Below are 22,673 nucleotides of genomic sequence, written 5' to 3'. Positions count from 1 at the left end.
ATCTTTGCTATGTTATATTTTTTCTCTTTTAACTTTATATGTTTCTTTACTTCCCTCGTCAGCCACGGCCGCCCATGCCTCCTCCTGGGAGGTTTCTTCCTTTTTGGAATGAACTGATCTTGCATCTTCTGCATTATACACAGAAATATCCGCCATTGTTCCTCCACTGTCATCCCTGCTAAGGTATTGCACCATTGAACTTTGGCCAGCTCCTCCCTCATAGCTCCATAGTTCTCTTTATTCAACAGAAATATTGTCACTTCCGATTGTACCCTCTCCCTCTCAAATTGCAGATTGAAGCTTATTGTATTCTGGTCACTACTTCCCAATGGCTCCTTCACTTCGAGGTCCCTGATCAATTCTGGTTCGTTGCACAATATCAGATCCAGAATTGCCTTCTTCCTGGTCGGCTCCAGCACCAGCTGTTCTAAGAATCCATCTCTGAGGCACTCCAAAGTCTCTTTCTTGAAGTCCAATACCATCCTGATATTCCCAGTCTACCTGCACGTTGAAATCCCCCATAACAACTGCAGTAACATCTTTGCGACAGGCCAATTTCAGCTCCTGATTTAACTTATATCTGACATCCAGACTACTGTTTGGGGGCCTGTAGATAACTCCTAAGAGGATATTTTTACCCTTAGTATTTATCAGCTCTATCCACACTGACTTTACACCCTCTGATTCTAGGTCCCCCCACGCAAGGGACTGAATATCATCCCTTACCAACATGGCCACCCCACCCCCTCTGCCCATCAGTCTGTCCTTACGATAGCACGTGTAGCCTTGAATATTCATTTCCCAGGCTCTGTCCACTTGAAGCCACGTCTCAGTTATCCCCACAATATTGTATCTGCCAATTTCCAAAAGAGCCTCAAGCTCATCCACCTTATTTCTAATGCTTCATGCATTCATTGAATGTATTCAAGAGGTGGCTCAATATAGCACTTAGGGTGAATGGAATCAAAGGTTATGGGAAGAAAGCAAGATCAGGCTATTGAGTGGACAATCAGCCATGATCATGATGAATGGCACAGCAGACTTGAAGGGCCGAATGGCCTTTTCCTGCTTCTATCTTTTATGTTTCTATGTATGTTTTTATGTAGATTGGGTGCAGTTGTTTGAGGGCAAATGCTATCATGTGGGAATCTTTTAAAGACCAGTTTATCACAGAGCAGGACCAGCACCTTCCTGTGAAAATGAAGGATAAGGATGGCAAGATTCAGGAACCTTGGGTGACAAGAGAAATCGAGAGCGTAGTCAAAAAGCAAAGGGAGGCAAACATAAGGTTTAGGAAACTGAAGACAGACAGACAGACAGGGCCCTCGAAGAACACATAGATAGCAGGAAAGAACTCAGAACAAAGGAGGGCTAAAAGGGGCCATGAAATGTGCTTGGCAAACAGGATTAAGGAAAATCCTGAGACATTTTATACATATATAAGGAACAAGAGGGTAGCTAGAGAAAGGATAGACCAACTCAAGGACAAAAGAGGGAATTCATGTGGGGAGTCAGAGGGAGTGGGTGAGGTACTTAACAAATAATTTATGTGCATATTCACAAAGGGGCAGGACATGGTGGATGATGAATCTCAGGATGCTGGATGCCAAATACTTCTCTGTCATCCAAGATGCATTGAATGATTCCCTACTTAGAGCTTTAGATCTTTGTCCTGCCAGTTCTTTTGTGCTCTTGCTGGTTATGTGCTGTCCTGCTCTGGGGGGAAATCTTATAGCTCAGCCTGTAGCACCTCTGTCTTTGAAATTCTGGCTTCAAATCCCATTCCAGGCATTGGTGGCTATAGCAGAAGCACTCATTCAACAATTCCCCAATATTCCCCAGGGAAAGAGTATTTATGAAGATAGACAACAGAGAGGGAGAGAGAGCAGAATCTGTTAGGGTAATCTGCTTTCATGGGTGAATGGCTTCAGGAATCTTCCAGGAACTCTCTTTGTGTCTGGGATTATGCAATGAGGGTGAGGTAGACTACCTGGTCATTAATCCTGAGTCCCAGTAGTGGGAGGATGATGAATGAGCACAAAATGTGAATATTGTGGTGGTTCAGAGATGTCCATTGAAAATGTATTCGCTGACCTTGTCCACCCATGTGAGGTTATTGAACTTATTGTGATACGAATACCGAATTCTCAGGGTTAGACTCTAGAGTTGACCTCCTCAACACCAGCTCCAACTCCTTCCCAATGTCCTGGCTTGAGAGTCCTTGGGTCTAGATTAGAGTGGTGCTAGAAAAGCACAGCAGGTCAGGCAGCATCCAAGGAGCAGGAGAATCGACGTTTCGGGCAAAAGCCCTTCATCAGGAATAGAGGCAGGGTGCCTGCAGAGTGAGAGATCATTGACCCCCCCTCAGTAACATGAGCACGTACGTACTGTTAACATTCAAGGAATAAGGCCCTAAATACCACATCTGTGAACAATGAAGCTCTCTCTCACTCTTCCTTAGTATTCAAATGAGGTGCTGCTATGCGCAGCTAGTATAGTACAAGCAATTAGCAGCAGCCTGGAGAAAAGGGCAATAGAGCAATGATGTAAGGAACATTGAGAGAACTGAAGGTGCCTGGAATGAATGGAAACAGTTATACATTCAGCTGGGCATTGTGAGTTACAACCTATGACCACAACACTTAATTTTTAACTGAATTGATAATCACTGTACAATCTCGTCAACACATAGATCTGAAGATCTCATATCCTGATTTAGTCAACCATAAAATAATTCAGGCCTAAGAATAGAGGCAATAATGATTCTCAGCAATGGTTAGGGTCCAATGAAATATCTATACAATATGTCTTCCTGAGTTCATTTGGCACAAATCAAAACTGAAACAATTAGAACTGATTCTTTTAAGAGGAAGTTAGATAAATACATGAGGAGTGAGAAGATTAGAAGGATATGCTGATAGGGTAAACTGGGTGGGAGGACACTCATATGACTCATAAACACTGACAATGACCCAAATGGTTACCAATTACACCAGGAATCCTTTTGTTTTGAGATAAAGGATGAAAATTTTCATTTACAACTGACAATATGTTGACCACTTGCTTCATTTACTGTAGTGTGTGTGGTGTCTTCCCTTTACACCAGCCTGAACACTGGAATAAAAGAAACATTAGCTTCACTCTGCACAGGTGTAGCTATTTTCATGGCACAGCAGAATGGGTGTTGGGCATCACCTTGATGTTACGGACAGACCAGATGCCCTCAAAATATAATCAGAAGGTAGCCAAAACCCTAACTTTTTCCCTATTTTAAAGGTAAGTGTGAGGTACTATGCTCCAGATGCAATTCAATTGACCAAACTACTTGACATTAAGCACAACACAACTTACTCAAACATTGTAGTTTAAACATCAAAATAAAGAGGAACTTGGAATAACTTAACTCTATTGGAAATCTTAACAGAATAATAAATTATTTTAATACTAACTGTTCCAATATAGTAATATCCCATAAACACACTCTTAGCAAAAGACAAATTCCGAAAACAGAATTGTCTCACATACAACTCCCACAGCCCAGGAGGAAAAACATCCAGAGAAAACTCAGAGAGAGAGTGTAGCAGCTGGGAGAGATTCACTGCCTTCCAACCCTGCTGAGAGCCCAGCAACAACTGCTGCTGAATAAAAACCTAAGCATCCTGGTTCTGGGAGAGCTCTTCCCCATCCATTCAAGCTGCTTTTATCATTCTAATTTTAAAAAAACAATGCCTCATAAGCTGTTTACTCTAGTGGTTTTGGTAGACTGCTCGTTACCTCTGCCTTAAAACTTCTCTTCAAAAAAAAACCAGGACAAAATAACCTCTTAAAGCTACAGCACTATCACATTGAACCTAGAGGACACTGTTTATACGTCACATGAGCCTTCTCTCAACTACCTCTCTTTATCAGCACATCCTTCTAGATATTTTCTAATCAACTTGTTCAGACATATTATGATACACCCCTGAAGTAGATGGGACTTGACCCCAGGTCTTCTAGTTCTGAAGTAACGACTCCACTATTGCACTACCAAAGCCTTTCTAATCTTTCGTCCTTCACATGTTCATCTTTAAATGAGTCTATGGTACTCGCTTCAGCCACCTTTGTATAAGTGAGTTCCGAGAGTATTCTCATACTCTGAAGAAAGATAACAGGTTTCAAAGTTTTAGTTTGTGGTGGACTGGATGTGCATGTGAGGGTTTGTATAAGAGATATAGCTTTCAATTCTGATTACTACAGGGCAGCCAGGTTAGACAAGCATCTGTTTACCTTTGGACATAAGGTGTACGGTCTGCTTATAGTGGATAGCTAGCACTAAGTCTGAAAGGATATCTAAGATAGGCACGAAATTTTGAACAGGGAGGTGGGAATGTGCAGTGCGCTCTTAAAGTGAAAGAAAATCAAAGAAAAATGTTCTTCACACAAAACATATCAAGAATGTGGAATTCACTACCTAAGTATCAATTGAGTAGTTTTAAAAGAAATAGGTGAAAAAGACAGCAGAAAACTTGGATTCCACATTCACTACAGTGATTAAGATTCATGGACTGAATGGTATGTGCCTGTACTTATTTAAAATCAAACATATTTATAAACACTTATTCTGGCACAACTATAGATTAGATTAGATTACCTACAGTGTGGAAACAGGCCCTTAAGCCTAACAAGTCCATACCGACCCTCCGAAGAGTAACCCACCCAGATCCATTCCCGTAGCCTATATTTCCCACTGACTAATGCACCTATCACTATGGCCAATTCACCTACCCGCACATCTTTGGACTGTGGGAGAAACCAGAGCACCCAGAGGAAACCCACGCAGACACAGGGAGAATGTGCAAACTCCACACAGACACTCGCCCAAGGCGGGAATCGAACCCAGGGCACTGGCGCTGTGAGGCAGCAGTGCTAACCACTGAGCCACCATGCCACCCTGGCACCAGCATCCAAGCAACTGAAGCGTGGGGTGGGTGTGGGCACAATTATAATATTTAAAAGATATTCGGATAAGCACATGAATAGGAAACGTTTGGAGGGAGGAGCAGGCAGGTGGGACTAGTTTAGTTTGAAATTATATTCAGCATGGACTGGTTGGACCAAAGGGTCTGTTTCCGTGCTGTATGAATCTATGACTATATGAGGGCAAAAGTGAAAGAAAGTTAAAACAAGACAAATAAAGGCATGAAAGAAAATTGGTTTGGCATTGAGACTTGTTACACACCCTATCATCACATTTAATTTGTAACTAATCCGATAGTCACCCCTTGTGGGAGAGGGACCAACCTTGAACAAGTAATCACATAGGTCTCCGATTTGCTATCACAGTGTAACCTATTATAAAATAGGCCATGACCAAGGATCAGTAGTAAAATGGATTCTGTAACAGTTCTATCCAATGAGGTGCCAGCTTTGAAATACCTTCTTGAGATTAATTGCCATGAGTAAATATATTAAGATATAAATATAATCACCTTCTCTAGTTGTTACTTGAAGTTTTTCTTGAGAAAAACCAAATTATTGTTTAAATATTACATTTCGTTAATCATAAGCTCCATTTACATGCAATCCACAGCATTTCCAACCAAGCACTCAGATAAAGAGAACACTGCCTTTGCTCTGTACATAGATTCAGTCAAGTCTTAATGGCACGTTCAGAGCAAAACAGAAAAGGGTGATTTCCAAACAATAATATTAACTTGTAGTAGCACAATATTTTATTTGCGAAAGATATTGTAATATTCATTCTTGGAAACACAGTAATAAGCATTCTACTTGTGCTTGGCTCAATTCAAGGCAATTTTACATATTTTATCAATGTCAGTCCAACTTACATTCATCTGGTCTGAAAAGAAGCTGTAAAATTATAGGAGATAAAAAAGGTTTCAATCTTGCCTACTTCTTTAAAACCTGTTCATTATACTACATGAAGTGTTGCATACGTTATTGGCACAGTTAATTTCACCGACCATGCATTTTGAAATTTACTTTTACTCCACTTCAAGTTAAATCAAGACAATAGGGTGCAGGTTCAAGTTAGGGCAAAGACAGATTTAGAACTAATGTCACCAAACTCCACTTCATGTAAAGGGTGACCAACAGTTGGAATGAATTTCTCTACAAAGCAATGGGAGGTTGGAATCAGTGTTAGAATGAAAATGTTGGAAGGGAAGCTCAGAAGATGAGGGTTCTGTGGTGAATAACTCTCCTCCTGACTCTCCAAAGCCTGTCCACAAACTACAAGTGTATGATGGAATACTTCCCTGGATGGGTGTAGCTTCAACAACACTCAAGAAGCTTGACACTATCCAGCACAAATGTTTGGTACCTTACTCAGCAAGTTTAACATTCACTCCATTCACATTCACTGATGTATAATGGCTATGTAAGATGCACTGCAGAAAGTCACCTCCTTCAGCAATATTTTTTAAATCCACAACCTAGAAGGACAACGCCGCCAGAGGAATCAGAACATCACCTATAGGTTCCACTCCAAGCCAACTAACATCCTGACTTATATCTACATCACCACTCCATCTCTACAATGAGGTCAAGTCTCTGGAACTCCCGCACTTGAAGCACCACAGATGCCCCATGCTATAAAGACTGCAGCAGTTCAAGATGACAAGTCACCACCACCTTCTCAAGGCAATTAGGGATGGGCCACAAATGTTGGCATTGCAGGTAATACCCAAATACCATGAAAAGATAAAAAAAAGACCTGTAAGGTAGTTTGTTTTCAGAATGGGAAGATCTTCACGCTTTTCTAGATTAATGAACTCTCCTACAGTGAGAGTTCCTCCTCCATTTTTATCTAATAATTACATTTGGCTATGACACACTAAAAGAAAAAAATAATTACTTTTCTATATAGGGCCTTTCATGATCTCACAAAGCACTCTAGAGCCAATCAAGTACTTTTGAAGTTCAGTTCTTGTAATATAGTCAAAACATTTCCCTCACAGTTCCGACTAGGACCATTTGAATTCTTTTATAATTCCACTGGATTGAAAATGCCTAGCAACGTTTAAACAATTTACAGGAAGATATCAATAGGCACCTTTCCAAATTAATTTTGAGTTAGTGTTAACATGTCACTGGGAGTTACAGCTTGCCTCTATTTGATAATTAAACTGATAACCGCACCATAATCGAATTTCCACTGACAACTGGGGATTTGATATCAAGATTTAATATGTTAAAAACTAATCCACGGCTCAGAGGCAATATTGATACTTTACGTGTTGAACTAAGTAGCATTTCCATCTTGTTGCTTCAGTGCCACAATTAATTGCCTTGGGAAGAGAGAGGTAAATTCCTCACATAAGGCTGTCAGATTTGAGATCAATGTGTTTTGTACAAAGCTATCTAGAGATTAGATTACAATTGTTAGAATTTTGTTGACAAATCCAGAATTAGCATGAGATAAAGGTGACCTTGGCCACAAATCCTTTAGATAAAACTAAATTAGATTTACAGAGGGGAAATACAGTGTTGGAAATGGATAGATAAATAAGTGTTGCAGTTCCATTTCCCAAAGTGGTCATTATTCTGAATCTCAGCACAACAGCAGTGTCAGTTTATGCTGTATTCGCATCATTGTGGGCTTTAGAAAGTCTGAGTGATGTTAGTGTAAAGGAAAGCAGAGGGTGAGATTCAAAGCACTGATAGCTACATAGGTCAGAAATGGTGCTGACTTGGAGACATTCCTTGCTTCACAGTAGCATTTCTGCACCTGCGTCAGAAAGTTATGAGTTCAAGGACCACAACAGATAGTGCTGTTAATTGGAACTGAGTGTTGCAGTGCTGAATTCTGGGCCTATGAAGGGAGAGTACCCCTTTCACAATGCACCCCTTGTGCTGGCCTCAAGCTCTCAGTCCATACCATCTGAGCAAAAGATAAGTGCTGCCCCACCAACCCACCCCTCCGAACACCACTCCACCACCGCCACCCCACCAACCATCACTGTTTATATCATGCCTTCCCATTCCAAAACCCAGATGACAGTGATAACCTACTCACATGAAAAGAGGATTTGGATTGAGAAGCAATGCAGAGCTATGATCTGCTGGATGTAAAAGCAGTGGAAATAGTAGGAGGCATCACATGCCACTGGGTATGAGAGGAAGAAGAAACACTCGACCCTCTGCAGCTGTCACTGTGGCTAGCAATGGGGGAAAAATTGTGCCAGTGATTAATTCTGTGTCCCTGTTAGTGTGACACTAACTGGGGACCCCAGCGCTTTCTTAGATCCAACAGTGCAGATGTAACAACAACGAGCCGAATAGATAGTACTTATCAATCAGGGCCAGTTCAAGATTGGCTAGAATTGTTTTTTTATTTGAGCTGGTCTCCATCACACTCTGCTGAAAGTGAACAATAAACTGGAAGTGAATCATCAGCAAGCAGTCAGATTTCCCAGGTACTGAATTGGCACCTATACTTTTCAACAGGCATCATCAGTGCCAGTTCAGAAATGTATGATTGGTGTGTAAGGCAAAAATTCAGCATTTATGCGAATGAATATGCTTGCCAAACACATAGTTCTTCTATAATGCGATGATTGCCTTCTTGTGCAACCTCTCATTATACAAAATGCGTGCTTTAGAAACAGCATTTAAAGTGTTGGCGATGTAATCATGTTACAGCCAACACACATTTTAATAGTTTGCATTTTAGAAACAGTGTTCCCAGTTCGTCAGTCGTGTTACAGTGAATTTGTGTTAACAAAACACGTGTTACAGCAGAACGACCTGCAATCTGTATTCCAGAACCATCTCAATTGTGGATCTTGCTTTACTTTTTATTCCATTAATGTCTATGAAATAATGGCAAGTGTCTTTTTCCCAAAGTGGGGTATTTCAAGACTAGGGGGCACGTTTTCAGGTCCTGGTGAAGGGTCCTGCCTGAAAATATTGACTTTCCTGCTCTTCTGATGCTGCTCGACCTCCTGGGTTTTTGTCCAGCTCCACATTTTATTGACACACCCCATCCCCACGGAGAAAGATGTCAAAAAACGATATGAGGGGCAGTTTTTTTAATCTTAAGGTCACTGATGTGTGGAATGAACTTCCAGAGGAAGTGGTGGATGCGGGTATAATTACAACGTTTACAAGACATTTGGATAAGTGAATAGGAAAGGTTGGGAGGGATATGGGCTAAGTGCAGGCAGTTGGGATTAATTTGGTTTGGGAACAAGACCAGCATGGACTGGTTGGACCGAGGGATCTGTTTCCATGTTGTATGATTCCATGACTTGCACCCGAAATCTCTCTGGGCTGGAGAGCCTGACTCACCCAAATGCCCCCAACTCCCGGTTTCCACTGCCCCCCCAACACCTATGCATCACAACCTCCCAATTCTCCACTACATACCCTTGATTCCAGCAATCTTCCAGCAAGCTCCCCCTCTAAATTACTCTCCCCCCAGCCAGCAACTCCCAAAGATATCAGCTCCCTCTCCTCCCCCAGCCTAGACTGAGGTAAGGGAGGAAGGCCGGGTCCAAAGGACATGTCCCTGGCTGAGGAGGAGCAACAGCAATAACTGCTCGGCTGGGTAGGCTCTAGGCTGCCAGGGTAGATCCAATGGGGTGAGTGGGGTCACAGTGCAAGCTCTGAAGGGTTTTAAAGGACGTTACAGCACTGCCCAGGATGTGGGGCTCTGTTCCAGCACTCCCCTATCAAGGCTGAAGGTGGGATTGCACTTGTTTTCAAAGTGATTGAATCTGTCCAAAGGGCAGATAATATCTCTCCGAGAGCGTATCAATCTCGTAAAGCATTTTCAAGAAACTTTTGAGGCAATCAGATGCGATACGTATTTCAGATATTTCAAATGCGACAGCAGCTCAACAATGGTTATGGGACAAACCGAGAAATTGCTAGGGTCTGCAGCATCTGTGGAGAGAAAATAGAGTTAACATTTCCAGTCCAGTGACCCTTCTTCAGAAAGGTTATGGAACCGCTTAAGAAAGCAAGTCTATGGAGCAACTGCATGATTGAGAAGATACTGATTCACTCAACATTTGCTGGGCTTTTACTCAAAATCATATTCTGAGTATTTGCTCCAAAATTAATCGTCATCAGTGGAGATAACATATATTTTATTTGATATGTTTGTTTCCTTTTTTCACCAGAAAAACCTTAGAATAGAATAGAATAGAAATTCATCGTTCTGTGTACTTTCACAAGTTACAGTGAAAAGTCTTACGTTGCCACAGCACGGCACCTACATCAATCAGAGAAGTCATACATAAATATAAAATAAAAGTTACAAGGTTCTTTACGGTTCAGTAGACAGTTCCTGGACTCAGGGAAAGCTGAAGGAGTACCCTGAAGGCTTCGCCAGGATGAGACGGCCATGCTGGGCTGCTGGAGACTAGGCCTGAAACCGCCAACTAAGGAGACCACCGTGCCGGGATGCTGGGACACCTGGATGCTGGAGATGAAGAAGACCTCCACACCAGGTCAAGATTGACACATTGGGAGACCAACTCACTGGGAGACTGACACACTGGGAGACCCCCAGACTGAGAGACTGACACACCGGGAGACCGACACACTGGGAGACTGACACAATGGGAGACAACCAAACTGGGAGACTGACACAATGGGCAACCGACATACCAGGAGACCACCACACTGGGAGACAGACACACTGGGAGATTGACACACTGGGTGACAGATACACTGAGAGACTGACACAGTGGGAGACTGACACAGTGGGAGACAGATACACTGAGAGATTGACACACTGGGAGACTGACACACTGGGCGACTGATACACTGAGAGACTGACACAGTGGGAGTCTGACACAGTGCGAGACAGATACACTGAAAGACTGACACAGTGGGAGACAGACACACTGGGAGATTGACACACTAGGAGACTGACACACTAGGAGACTGACACACTAGGAGACAGATACATTGAGAGACTGACACAGTGGGAGACTGACACACTGGGAGACCAATACGCAGGGAGACTGACACAATGGGAGACTGACACACTGGGAGACCGACACACTGGGAGACTGACAGACTGGGAGACTGACACACTGGGAGATTGACACACTGGGAGGCTGACACACTGAAAGACCGACACACTAGGAGACCGACACACTAGGAGACCAACACACTGGGAGACTGACACACTGAGAGAGTGACACACTGGGAGACCAACACACTGAGAAACTGACATGCTAAGAGACCGCTACACTGGGAGACTGACACACTGGGAGACTGACACACTGCGTGACTGACACGCTCAGAGACCGACACTCTGGGAGACCGACACACTGGGAGACCGACACACTGGGAGACTGACACACTGCGTGACTGACTCCTGAGAGACCGACACTCTGGGAGACCGACACTCTGGGAGACTGACACACTGCATGACTGACACGCTGAGAGACCAACACACTAGGAGACTGACCCTGGGAGTCCAACACACTGGGAGACTGACACACTGAGAGACTGACACACTGGGAGACTGACACACTGGGAGACTGATACGCTGGGAAACCAACACAATAGGAGACTGACCCTGGGAGTCCAACACACTGCGTGACTGACACGCTCAGAGACCGACACACTGGGAGACCGACACACTGGGAGACTGACACACTGGGAGACCGACACACTGGGAGACCGACACACTGGGAGACCGGCACACTGGGAGACCGACACACTGGGAGACCGACATTCTGGGAGACCGACACACTGGGAGACCGACACACTGGGAGACCGGCACACTGGGAGACCGGCACACTGGGAGACCGACACACTGGGAGACCGACACACTGGGAGACCGACACACTGGGAGACCGGCACACTGGGAGACCAACACACTGGGAGACTGACACACTGGGAGACTGACACACTGGGAGACCACCACACTGGGAGACCGACACACTGGGAGACCACTTTTCTCCTTCTTCAGGTGCTCGGGCCTTGCTGTGGGCCTGGAGCCTCTGCCTAGCCTGTGAGTCTGATCTGGGGGGAGACAGCCTGGGACCTGTTCCTTGCTCGTTAGGAAACCATGGGCTGGGGTAGGCTGGTACTGGCACTGCTGTCGCTGCCAGAGGCCCAAAAGAAAAGAAAACTAATAAATAAAGGAGATAAAAGAAAAGAGCAAAACCAACCAGAAAAAAAAATGTGCAATGTCTTTGCTTTATTCTGAGTTTTTAATCTGCACTTGTGGAGATCTGACATCAAATTCGACTGAAAGACACAGTAATCCAGAGCCCCCTCACTCACATCAGAAATGCATTGCATATGTTCAGGTTGATTATTGACTTCTGTCAATCCTCATTGAGTCTGCGACACATCAGTGGACCAGAAATAAATGCTGCTAGATAAACTGGAAGAATAACCACTTCACCGGGTGTTTCTTATAGTATCATCAGCGCTGGAGGAAGTGGCTACTGGGCTACCAGTCACTTGTTAATATCAATGGCAATTCAAGATGGTGAAGGTGGCAAGTTAGGAGGTGTTCAGGCTCCCGGCCCATCTGATCCATCTCACTTGATCAACCATATAATTTTTCTTATTTTCTTTATCTTCTCTTAACTTTAACAATCAAATTCATTGCAATGGAGAGACATTGCGGGGCAGCTGTTGTGTGGTGAATCCGGTCCATCCTCTGCGGCCATGGCGATCGCAGCTTGAGCAACTGTCCCAGTATCGGTGATTTGGGGTCCACTCTTTACATCTGATATTTCGGTGGCAGCGGATTGAATGATCCCTTGGGTTCCCGGGAGTTAATTTGCATGGTCAGTTGGTTCTGGAGGTTGAGATGGGTCCTGGTCCTCGAGAATTGGGACAGTCTCCTGGCTATGGTGGTGGCTGCAGACTCGGTGGCGATGAGACAGCTTTGGCAGAGAGAATGTTCCGGGTCTGGTCAGTGGCAGTAGGGGCAGGGGATGGTTTGGCGACTGCAGAGTGTGACAGTGTCCCGTAGCCACTTGGGAAACCAGGAAGCCATGTATGGAAAAAAAGATGTGATTTGGCCCAACTTTATGTGATTTATTTCTTTTTATAATGTGCACGCAGAGGGTGGTGCATGTATGGAATGAGCTGCCAGAGGAAGTGGTGGAGTCTGGTACAGTTACAACATTTAAAAGACATCTGGATGGGTATATGAATAGGAAGGGTTTGCAGGGATATGGGCCAAGTGCTTGGCAAGTGGAACTAGATTAGGTTGGGATATCTGGTCAGCATGGACGAGTTGGACCAAGGGTCTGTTTCCGTGCTGTACATCTCTATGACCCTATGAATCTGTTTAATTAAAATGGTGCCAGCTTATGGTGTCCTTTCCACATTTTACTGTATTTTCATAAATATATTTGACAATAAATTACTATTATTAAATTACCAGCTAAGTTTGCCAGTGTTCCTGGTTGGCTCCCAGTTCAGTTACCAGTTCAGAAGTGATTGTCGATTGCCAGTTTAGAACTGGAATTACTGGTGTCAGTATTACGGGAACTTGCTTTTGAAGGATTTGTCTTTGCAACTTTCCCACATGGTTTAATCCAGCTCAGAACGTAGTCCTGAGCTTGGCCCACACTGAATTTATCTGGAAGGGAGTTGGGAAGGTGATGGCTTTCCACCCCCAGCCTTCCAACCCCATTATACGACCTCCCCCCCACCTATACCAGCCTATACCCATGGGGATCATTAATTTCTCCCTATAGCATGGTCGACAGGATGAGACATGGGATTGTGGCTGCTGTTATTAAACCTCAGTATAAATGAAGACATTCCGGGCAAAGAGCACAGAAAAGTAATTATTATTTTAAAATTCAGTAAGGGAGAATAATGGTAAAGGGTAAAAAAATGAAGGAGTCCCTTGTAAAGTTTCTGTAACAAAAGGCATGGTTGTTCTGTGAATAGAGAAAGCGCAGTCACAGCACAGCATGCCAATGATTAGCTATGGGGAAAATCTCCTGACCAAGGGATATATGAAAGAGGTCTGCAGCTCCTTTTGCGAGATTTGATATCTCATTATTCTGGATTCAAGTCCAATATATAACAATCTTATTCTAAAAACATTCAGGTCGGGTGGTAATTGTACAGAAGTTTTAAATCACAATTAGCTAATCACAGGACCCTGTACAGAAAAACGGTTCAGAATGCATTGGGCTCTCCAGAAATAAACTTTGTGCACAGTAAATGATTTAACGTGTTTAATTGTGCTTTTATTAATTGCATGCTTTAAAATATTTCTGACTAAATTCCATTCATAAATTATGCCAGATTACCATTATGTCAAAAGTAACCAATCAAAATATATATAAACGTCAGAAATAAAGTCTTGCAAGAAAGGAGAGCAGGAAAAGAATTGCACTATTTCCAACGATTATTTCAATTACCTGCTTGAAGTGTAGAGTAGGAAATAAGCCCGATCACTAGGGAGCAAAAAAGTTGAAAGTTCTGCTCTTTGCCTTTGATCATGGTGAGGTGTTGATTCAGCAGCCACTCGTTGAACTGTGGTTTCACAACAACAGCACCCAGAGTCTGTTAATATCTTCGGGAAGGTTTGTGAAGCTCACGAGAGAGAGAGAGAGAGAGAAAAAATCATACTCTTATTTGCCCAAGAGAGGAAATTGATCCATCTGCTGCTGGGAATGCCTGGGGTTTAAAAATAAACAAGTAAGTGAACAATGAAACTGAAGAATCATTTATTGAACCTAATTTTGTTTCAAAGGTCAGTGACTGCTGATGCTGTACAAATGTATCACTGCCCCTGGATGAACTGACCTTATTACAGCACACTGTGGCTGCTTGTTCCCAGCTGTGGACAGCAATACTTCAATGAATATTCAAAAGGTAACTACAGAGCCTGACTTTAATGCAGACGTCAACATTAATTCATGTGCTGACTAGCAGTGAGTCTTCTAACTGTTTAAATCTCCTAATACTTAAATTCAAATTTTACACCATGGCGAAGGCCCTAAGCTGTAGATGATATAACCACCGCTGAAATAGCAAAAAAGATTTGCATACATGTAGAACCATTCATGATCCCAGAGTTTCCCACTTTACTGCCAATAAAGTACATGTAGTCACAATGACAATGTAAGATACACCCACAAACCATAACCATCATGGTCTCATAGTGCAACTAAAGAAGAATTACAGAGGTAAGAAAAACTTATTCAAGAAACATCTTAGTACAGCTTCATCTTGCCATGTAGCTATGACCTCCTGTGATGATCAATGCTATTTAATTAGTATATACAGTAATCAGATATAGTCCCTTTATAAAGTATTATTAAGCTGGAGACGGTTCGGGAAAGATTTACCAGGATGTTTCCGGAAATGGCAGGTGCCTTTTCTCTCGGGTGGAGAATTTCAAGACTAGGGGCATATTTTTAAGGTGAGAGAAGAGAGATTTTAAAAAGGCATGAGGCATAACATTTTTACACAGAGTTTGTGTATGAAATGAACTTCCAGAGTAAATGGTGGATGGGGTTGCAATTGCAACGTTTAAAAAACATTTAGGTAAGTGTGTGAATAAGAAATGTTTGGGCCAGGGCAGGCAGATAGAACTACTTAATTTGGGATTGGACTGGTTAAACTGAAGAGTCTGTTTCTATGCTGCATGACTTTATAAACAGAGACTTACCAGACCATGGATTAGAGAGAGACACCACTGGTGGTAGTTTAGACTGAGGCTCACCATGCCTCAGGTGAAGGGAGAGATTAAGAAGAAAAGACCTTCCTGGTGACCTCAGCTGGTGCAGTAATCAAACCCACACTATTTGGCATCACTCTGCTTTGTAAACCAGCCATCCAGCTAACAGAGAGAAAGTGAGGACTGCAGATGCTGGAGATCAGAGTCGAGAGTGTGGTGCTGGAAAAGCACAGCAGGTCAAGCAACATCCGAGGAGCAGGAGAATCGACATTTCAGGCATAAGCTCTTCATTCTGCCTCATTCCTTTTCCACCATCACACTCTCCATCCAGCTAACTGAGTCAACCAATCTCATTTTTCTTTATTCATTCATGGAATGAGGGCGGCACTGGCTAGGCCAGCATTTACTGTCCATCCCTAATTGCTCAGCAGACAGTTCAGAGTCAACCACATTGTTGTAGGTCTAGAGTCACATGTCAACCACACCAAGTTAGGACACAGATTATCTCTCCTGAAGGGTATCAGTGAACCAGATGGGTTTTTGCAACAATTGATAGTGGATACATGGTCATTTTCAGACTCCTGATTCTAACTTCATTTACAAATTTGCTGATGACACCACCACAGTTGGTCAGATCTCAAACAGCCACAAGTCAGAGTACAGAAAAGCGATAGGGAGCTTAGTGGCACAGTGTAAAGGCAAGAATCTCTCCCTCAATGTCAGCAGAATGAAGGAGTTGGTTATTAACATCAGGAAGCAGAATGGGGGACATCCCTCCCAGTCAGAGAACACTTCAGCGGTCCAGGACATTCGACCTCGGACCTTCGGGTGACCATCCTCCAAGGCGGATTTTGGGACAGGCAACAACAAAACGTGGCCGTGCAGGGAGCAGAGGCTGATAGCTAAGTTCGATACCCATGGGGATGGCCTCAACCGGGACTTTGGGTACGTGTCACACTACAGGTAACCCCATTGCACACGACACACACACACACAAAACAAAAAAGAACAAAGATAATTTACAGCCCAGGAACAGACTCTTCGGCCCTCCAAGCCTGAGCCGATCCAAATCTACTGCCTAAACCTGTCACCCAATTCCTAAGCATCTGTATCATTCTGCTCCTCACCTACTCATGCAGCTGTCCAGATGCATCTTAAATGAATCTACCGTGTCTGCCTCTACCACTACTGCTGGCAACGCATTCCACATACCCTCCACCCTCTGTGTAAAGTACTCGCCGCATGTATCCCACTTAAACATTTCACCTCTCACCTTGAAAGCGTGACCTCTTATTATTGAATCCTTCACCCTGGGAAAAAGCTTGTCTCTATCCACCCTGTCTATACCCTTCATTATTTTGTTAACCTCAATCAGATCCCCCCTCAATCTTCTTTTTTCTAATGAAAACAATCATAACCTACTCAACTTCTCTTCATAGCTAGCACCTTCCATACCAGGCAACATCCTCGTAAGCTTTCTCTGCACTCTCTCCAAAGCGTCCACATCCTTTTGGTAATGTGGCGACCAGAACTGTACACAGTATTCTGAATGCAGCCAAACCAATGTCTTGTACAATTTTAACATGACTTGCCAGCTATTATACTCAATACCCCGTCCAATGGAGGCAAGCCTAATATATACCTTCTTAACCACTATATCCATCTGTGCAGCAACCTTCAGCGTGCAATGGACCTGCACTCCGAGATCTCTCTGCCCATCAATTTTTCCCAAGGCTCTTCCGTTCATTGTATAATTCGCTCTCGAATTAGTCTTGCCTAAATATATCACCTCACATTTGTCTGGATTGAAATCCATCTGCCACTTTTCCGCCCAACTCTCCAGTCTATCTACATCCTCCTGTATTCTCTGACAGTCCCTTATACTTTCAGCTACTCCACCAATCTTTGTGTCATCTGCAAACTTGCTGATCATACCAACAGTGCCCTCTTCCAGATCATTTATGTATATCACAAACAACAGTGGCCCCAGCACTGCTCCCTGTGGAACACCACTGGTCACCTTTCTCCATTTCGAGAAACTCCCTTCAACTGCTACTCCCTGTCTCCTGTTGCTCAACGAGTTCTTTATCCACCTAGCTAGAACACCCTGTACACCATGTGACTTCACTTTCTCTATTAGTTTATCATGGGGAACCTTATCAAATGCCTTACTAAAGTCCATGTGTATGATATCAACAGCCCTTCCTTCAACTATCAACTTGGTCACTTCCTCAAAGAACTCTATTAAGTTGGTAAGGCACGATCTCTCCCACACAAAACCATGTTGCCTATCACTGATAAGCCCATTGTTTTCTAAATATAAATAGATCCTATCCCTCAGTACCCTCTCCAGCAACTTTCCAACCACTAATGTTAGGCTCACTGGTCTGTAGTTACCCGGAATATCCCTACTACCCTTCTTGTACAGGGGGATAACATGAGCAGCCTTCCAGTTCTCCGACATCTCAACTGTATTTAAGGATGCCACAAAGATATCTATCAGCGCCCCAGCTATTTCCTCTCTCACCTCTCTCGGCAACCTAGGATAGATCTAATTCGGTCCTGGGGATTTGTCCACCTTAATAACCTCTAGCCTACCCAACACATCTTCCCTACTTATGTCAATGTGATCCAGACTAATCAAGCTTTTATCTCTAATCTCAAGATTCATCATGTTCCTCTCCTCAGTGAACACTGATGCAAAGTAATCATTGAGAATCTCACCCATTCTCTCAGGTTCGACACAGCCTTCCTTCGTTATCCTTTAGTGGACCAATCCTTTCTCTAGTTACCCGCTTCCTTCTTATATAAGAATAAAATGCTTTGGGATTCTCCTTAATTCTGCTCGCTAAAGCTATTTCATGACCCCTTTTAGCCCGCTTGATTCCTCACTTAAGACTTATCCTACTCTCCCGATATTCCTCCAGGGCCCATTCTGTTCTTAGCTGCCTAGACCTTATGTACGCTTCCTTTTTCCTACTGGCTAGTCGTAAAATTTCTCCTGTCATCCACGGTTCACAAATCTTGCCCTTCCTATCTTTTGCCTTCAAAGGGACATGCCTATCCTGCACTATCTTTAATCTAACTTTGAAAGCCTCCCACATATCAAATGTGGACTTCCCTTCAAATAGCTGTGTCCAATCCACATTTCCAAGCTCCTGCCCAACTTTGATATAATTGGCCTTGGCCCAGTTTAGTACTCTTCCCTTAGGACCACTCTCAACTTTATCTACGAGTATTCTAAAACTTACAGAATTGTGGTCACTGTTCCCAAAGAAATCCCCCACTGCAAATTCTACCATCAGTCCCGGCTCGTTCCCCAGTACCAGGTCCAATATGGACTATTGACACACTGCTCTAGAAAACTCTCCTGTACACTTCTTACAAATTCTACCCCATCCAGATCTCTGATACTAAGTGTATCCCAGACAATGTTGGGAAAATTAAAATCTCCCATCACCACTACCCTATTGCCTCTACATCTTTCCATCACCTGTTTACCTATTTATTCTTCTACCTCACACTCACTGCTGGGAGGCCTGTAAATACAGCCCCAACAATGTAACTGCACCCTTCTTATTTCTCAGCTCCATCCATAATGTCTCACTACCCAGGACCTCCATAGTGTCCTCCTTTAGCACAACCGTGATGTCGTCCCTGACCAGCAATGCAACTCCACCTTCCCTTTTACTTCCCTTCCTGTCATGTCTGAAGCGTCTATATCCTGGAACATTTAATTGCCAATCATGCCCTGCCTTCAACCAAGTCTCTGTGATTGCAATAACGTCATACTCCCAGGCACCAATCCAAGCCCTAAGTTCATCTGCTTTACACATTATAATTTTTAGCAATTAAGTAGATGCATTTCAGGCCACCAGTTCTTTTGCATTCTTCTGCTCTCTCCCTACGTTTCCCCTTGTTAATGCTATCTTCATGATTCTTACAGTCTCCACCTCGCTGACTACTTGTTTTCTCTTCTGGTTCCCAACCAGCTGCCACATTAGTTTAAAATCTCCCCAACAGAAGTAGCAAAAACTCCCCCAAGAACATTGATTCCGGTCTGGTTCAGATGTAGACCGTCCATTTTGTAATAGTCCAACCTTCCCCAGAACCAGTTCCAATGTCCAACAAACCTGAACCCCTCCCTCCTACACCAACCCTCAAGCCATGTGTTCAGCCTGCCTATTCTTTCACTTCTACACTGGCTAGCACGTGGCACTGGTAGTAATCCCGAGATCACTACCTTTGAGGTCCTCCTCTTTAATTTCTCTCACAGCTCCCTGAATTCTTTTCAGGACCTCATCTTGTTTTTTACTTATACCGTTGGTGCCTATATGCACCAAGACAACTGACTGTTCACCCTTCCCTTTTAGAATGCTCTGCAGTCGATCAGTGACATCCATGACCCGAGCACCTGGGAGGCAACATACCATCCGGAGTCATATTTTCAGCCACTCCCCTCAAAACAGAATCCTCTATGACTATGGCCCTAGGATGTCTTTTTCCTGCCCTTCTGAATAGCGGTGCCATGATCCTGGCAACCGCTGCACTCTCCTGGTGAGCCATCTCCCCCAACAGTATCCAAAATGGTATACCTGTTTTGGAGGAGGATGACCGCAGGGGACACCTGCACTGCCTTCCTACTCTTTTTCTGTCTTTTGGTCACCCTTTCACTGTCTCCCTCAGCAATTGTAACCTGTGGTGTGACCAGTTCACTAAACGTGCTATCCATGACCTCCTCAGCATCTCGGATACTCCACAGTGAGTCCATCCGCAGGTCCAGAGCCATCATGTGGTCAAACAAGAGCTGCAGCTGGACACACTTCTTGCAAGTGTAAGAGTCAGGAACGTCAGACACGTTCCTAAGTTCCTACATCAAACAAGAGGCACATGCCATGGGTCTGAGGTCCCCTGCCATTGTGAGCTTAGCTTTATATGAACTAACTAAAACCAAACAATGCACTTAAATATATGAAAAAGAAAGATAAAGAAAAAATAAAAGCCTTACCTTACAGAGTCTTTTTCTTCTGGTTAGAGGAGGGGGGAGGTGCGGGAGGGAGATACTACACATGTCGTATCTCGGGTTTAGCCACTGCCCAAACATAAATTAAGCCCTTACCCTTCCCGGCAGCCCTCGCTTCACCTCACCTTCTCTCCTCGCCGCTCTGTAAAAATGGAGGCCCAACTCCCAAGATAAGTCCCTTTTTAAGTGGGAAAACATACCCACAAAGACAGCCTTCGCCTCATTCCACCTTCTCTCCTCGCTGCTCTGTCAAAATGGACACATACACTCATGCAGACCCTCTCTCACATGTTCATACATACACTCCTGCACTCACACATGCACCCTCTCACAGACTTATACCCCTTTACACACACACACACATACGCACACGCACACATACACATATAAGCTTGTGGGGTGAATTCACATGTTCATACATACACTCCTGCACTCACACATGCACCCTCTCACAGACTTATACCCCTTTACACACACACACACACGCACACGCACACATACACATATATGCTTGTGGGGTGAATTTGTACTTGCAGAATTAAATTTTACTTTGTTCAAAAACTGCATGAATCCATGCATGGTTCTGTAAATTCATTTTTTAGATTGGAATCAGTCTGACCATTGTGGCACATACAGTCTCACACAGGGCAGCTCACACCTTAAATGCATTATCTGGGCCAACATGATACCAATTGTTAAAGTTCACTTGAGAATGTAACTTTTAAATGCTCTGCGGTTTACATATGAAAAGAACTGAAACCAACATGTTCTTTCTAAAAGATGAGAGACTTAACAAATATTCCAGGTCTTTTTCAATATATAATTTCAATTCCAGCACACAGTAAACTTTTGCTATGAATTGTGTGTCTTACAATCTTATACTCCACAACCACCTGATGAAGGAGCAGTACTCCGAAAGCTAGTGCTTCCAAATAAACGTGTTGGACTATAAACTGGTGTTCTGTGATTCTTAACTTTATGCCCCTATCTGTGTCAGTGGTGCTGAGGTGGAAGTAGTGGACACCTTCAAGTTCCTAGGAGCAAATATCGCCAACAATCCATCCTGGTCCATCCACGTCAGCATTAAATTCAAGGAAGCACACCAGCGTCTCTACTTCCTCAGAAGGCTAAGGAAATTTGGCATGTCCACAACGACTCCAACCAACTGTTATAGATGCACCATAGAAAGCATCCTAACCGGATCCCGCACAGCATGGTATGTCAGCTGCTTGACCCAAAACTGCAAGAAATTATAGAGACTTCTGAATGCAGCCCAGCCCATTACAAAAAATCAGCCTTCATTCCATTGACTCCATCTACACTTCCTGCTGCATCGGGAAATCAGCCAACATCATCAAAGATACTGTGGAAAAGGAGGTGGAAGATATAGACTGTAGGGAAATAGATGGTGGCATCTTGCAAAATGTCCAGATTTCAGAGGAGGAAGTGCTGGATGTCTTGAAACGGTTAAAGGTGGATAAATCCCCAGGACCTGATCAGGTGTACCCGCGAACTCTGTGGGAAGCTAGAGAAGTGATTGCTGGGCCTCTTGCTGAGATATTTGTATCATCGATAGTCACAGGTGAGGTACCAGAAGACTGGAGGTTGGCAAACGTGGTGCCACTGTTTAAGAAGGGTGGTAAGGACAAGCCAGGGAACTATAGACCATTGAGCCTGACCGTGGTGGTGGGCAAGTTGTTGGAGGGAATCCTGAGGGACAGGATGTACATGTATTTGGAAAGGCAAGAACTGTTTTAGGGATAGTCAACATGGCTTTGTGCGTGGGAAATCATGTCTCACAAACTTGATTGAGTTTTTTGAAGAAGTAACAAAGAAGATTGATGAGGGCAGAGCAGTAGGTGTGATCTATATGGACTTCAGTAAGGCGTTCGACAAGGTTCCCCATGGGAGACTGATTAGCAAGGTTAGATCTCATGGAATACAGGGAGAAAGTGAGGTCTGTAGATGCTGGAGATCAGAGCTGAAAATGTGTTGCTGGAACAGCGCAGCAGGTCA

At 43.7% G+C, this 22,673-nt stretch overlaps 1 long non-coding RNA gene across 3 annotated transcripts in view; it reads right to left on the bottom strand.

The window, feature by feature from the left end:
• Window positions 1-7,805: 7,805 nt before the first annotated feature.
• Window positions 7,806-22,673, bottom strand: part of LOC122562763 — a 76,185-nt gene continuing 61,317 nt past the window's right edge. For 2 of the 3 annotated variants that reach the window (XR_006315412.1, XR_006315410.1), the window contains exons 2-3: window positions 14,370-14,628; window positions 12,080-12,961 (exon numbers count right to left, since the gene is read on the bottom strand). This is a non-coding gene — a long non-coding RNA (uncharacterized LOC122562763). Of the gene's footprint in view, window positions 7,817-12,079; window positions 12,962-13,255; window positions 13,258-14,369; window positions 14,629-22,673 lie in introns of those variants that run through there. The other variant, XR_006315411.1, reaches the window with a different exon arrangement.

Source organism: Chiloscyllium plagiosum, chromosome 25 (genome assembly GCF_004010195.1).
Source record: "Chiloscyllium plagiosum isolate BGI_BamShark_2017 chromosome 25, ASM401019v2, whole genome shotgun sequence".
Lineage (NCBI taxonomy): Eukaryota > Metazoa > Chordata > Chondrichthyes > Orectolobiformes > Hemiscylliidae > Chiloscyllium > Chiloscyllium plagiosum.
This window is presented reverse-complemented; position numbering and strand designations above follow the sequence as displayed.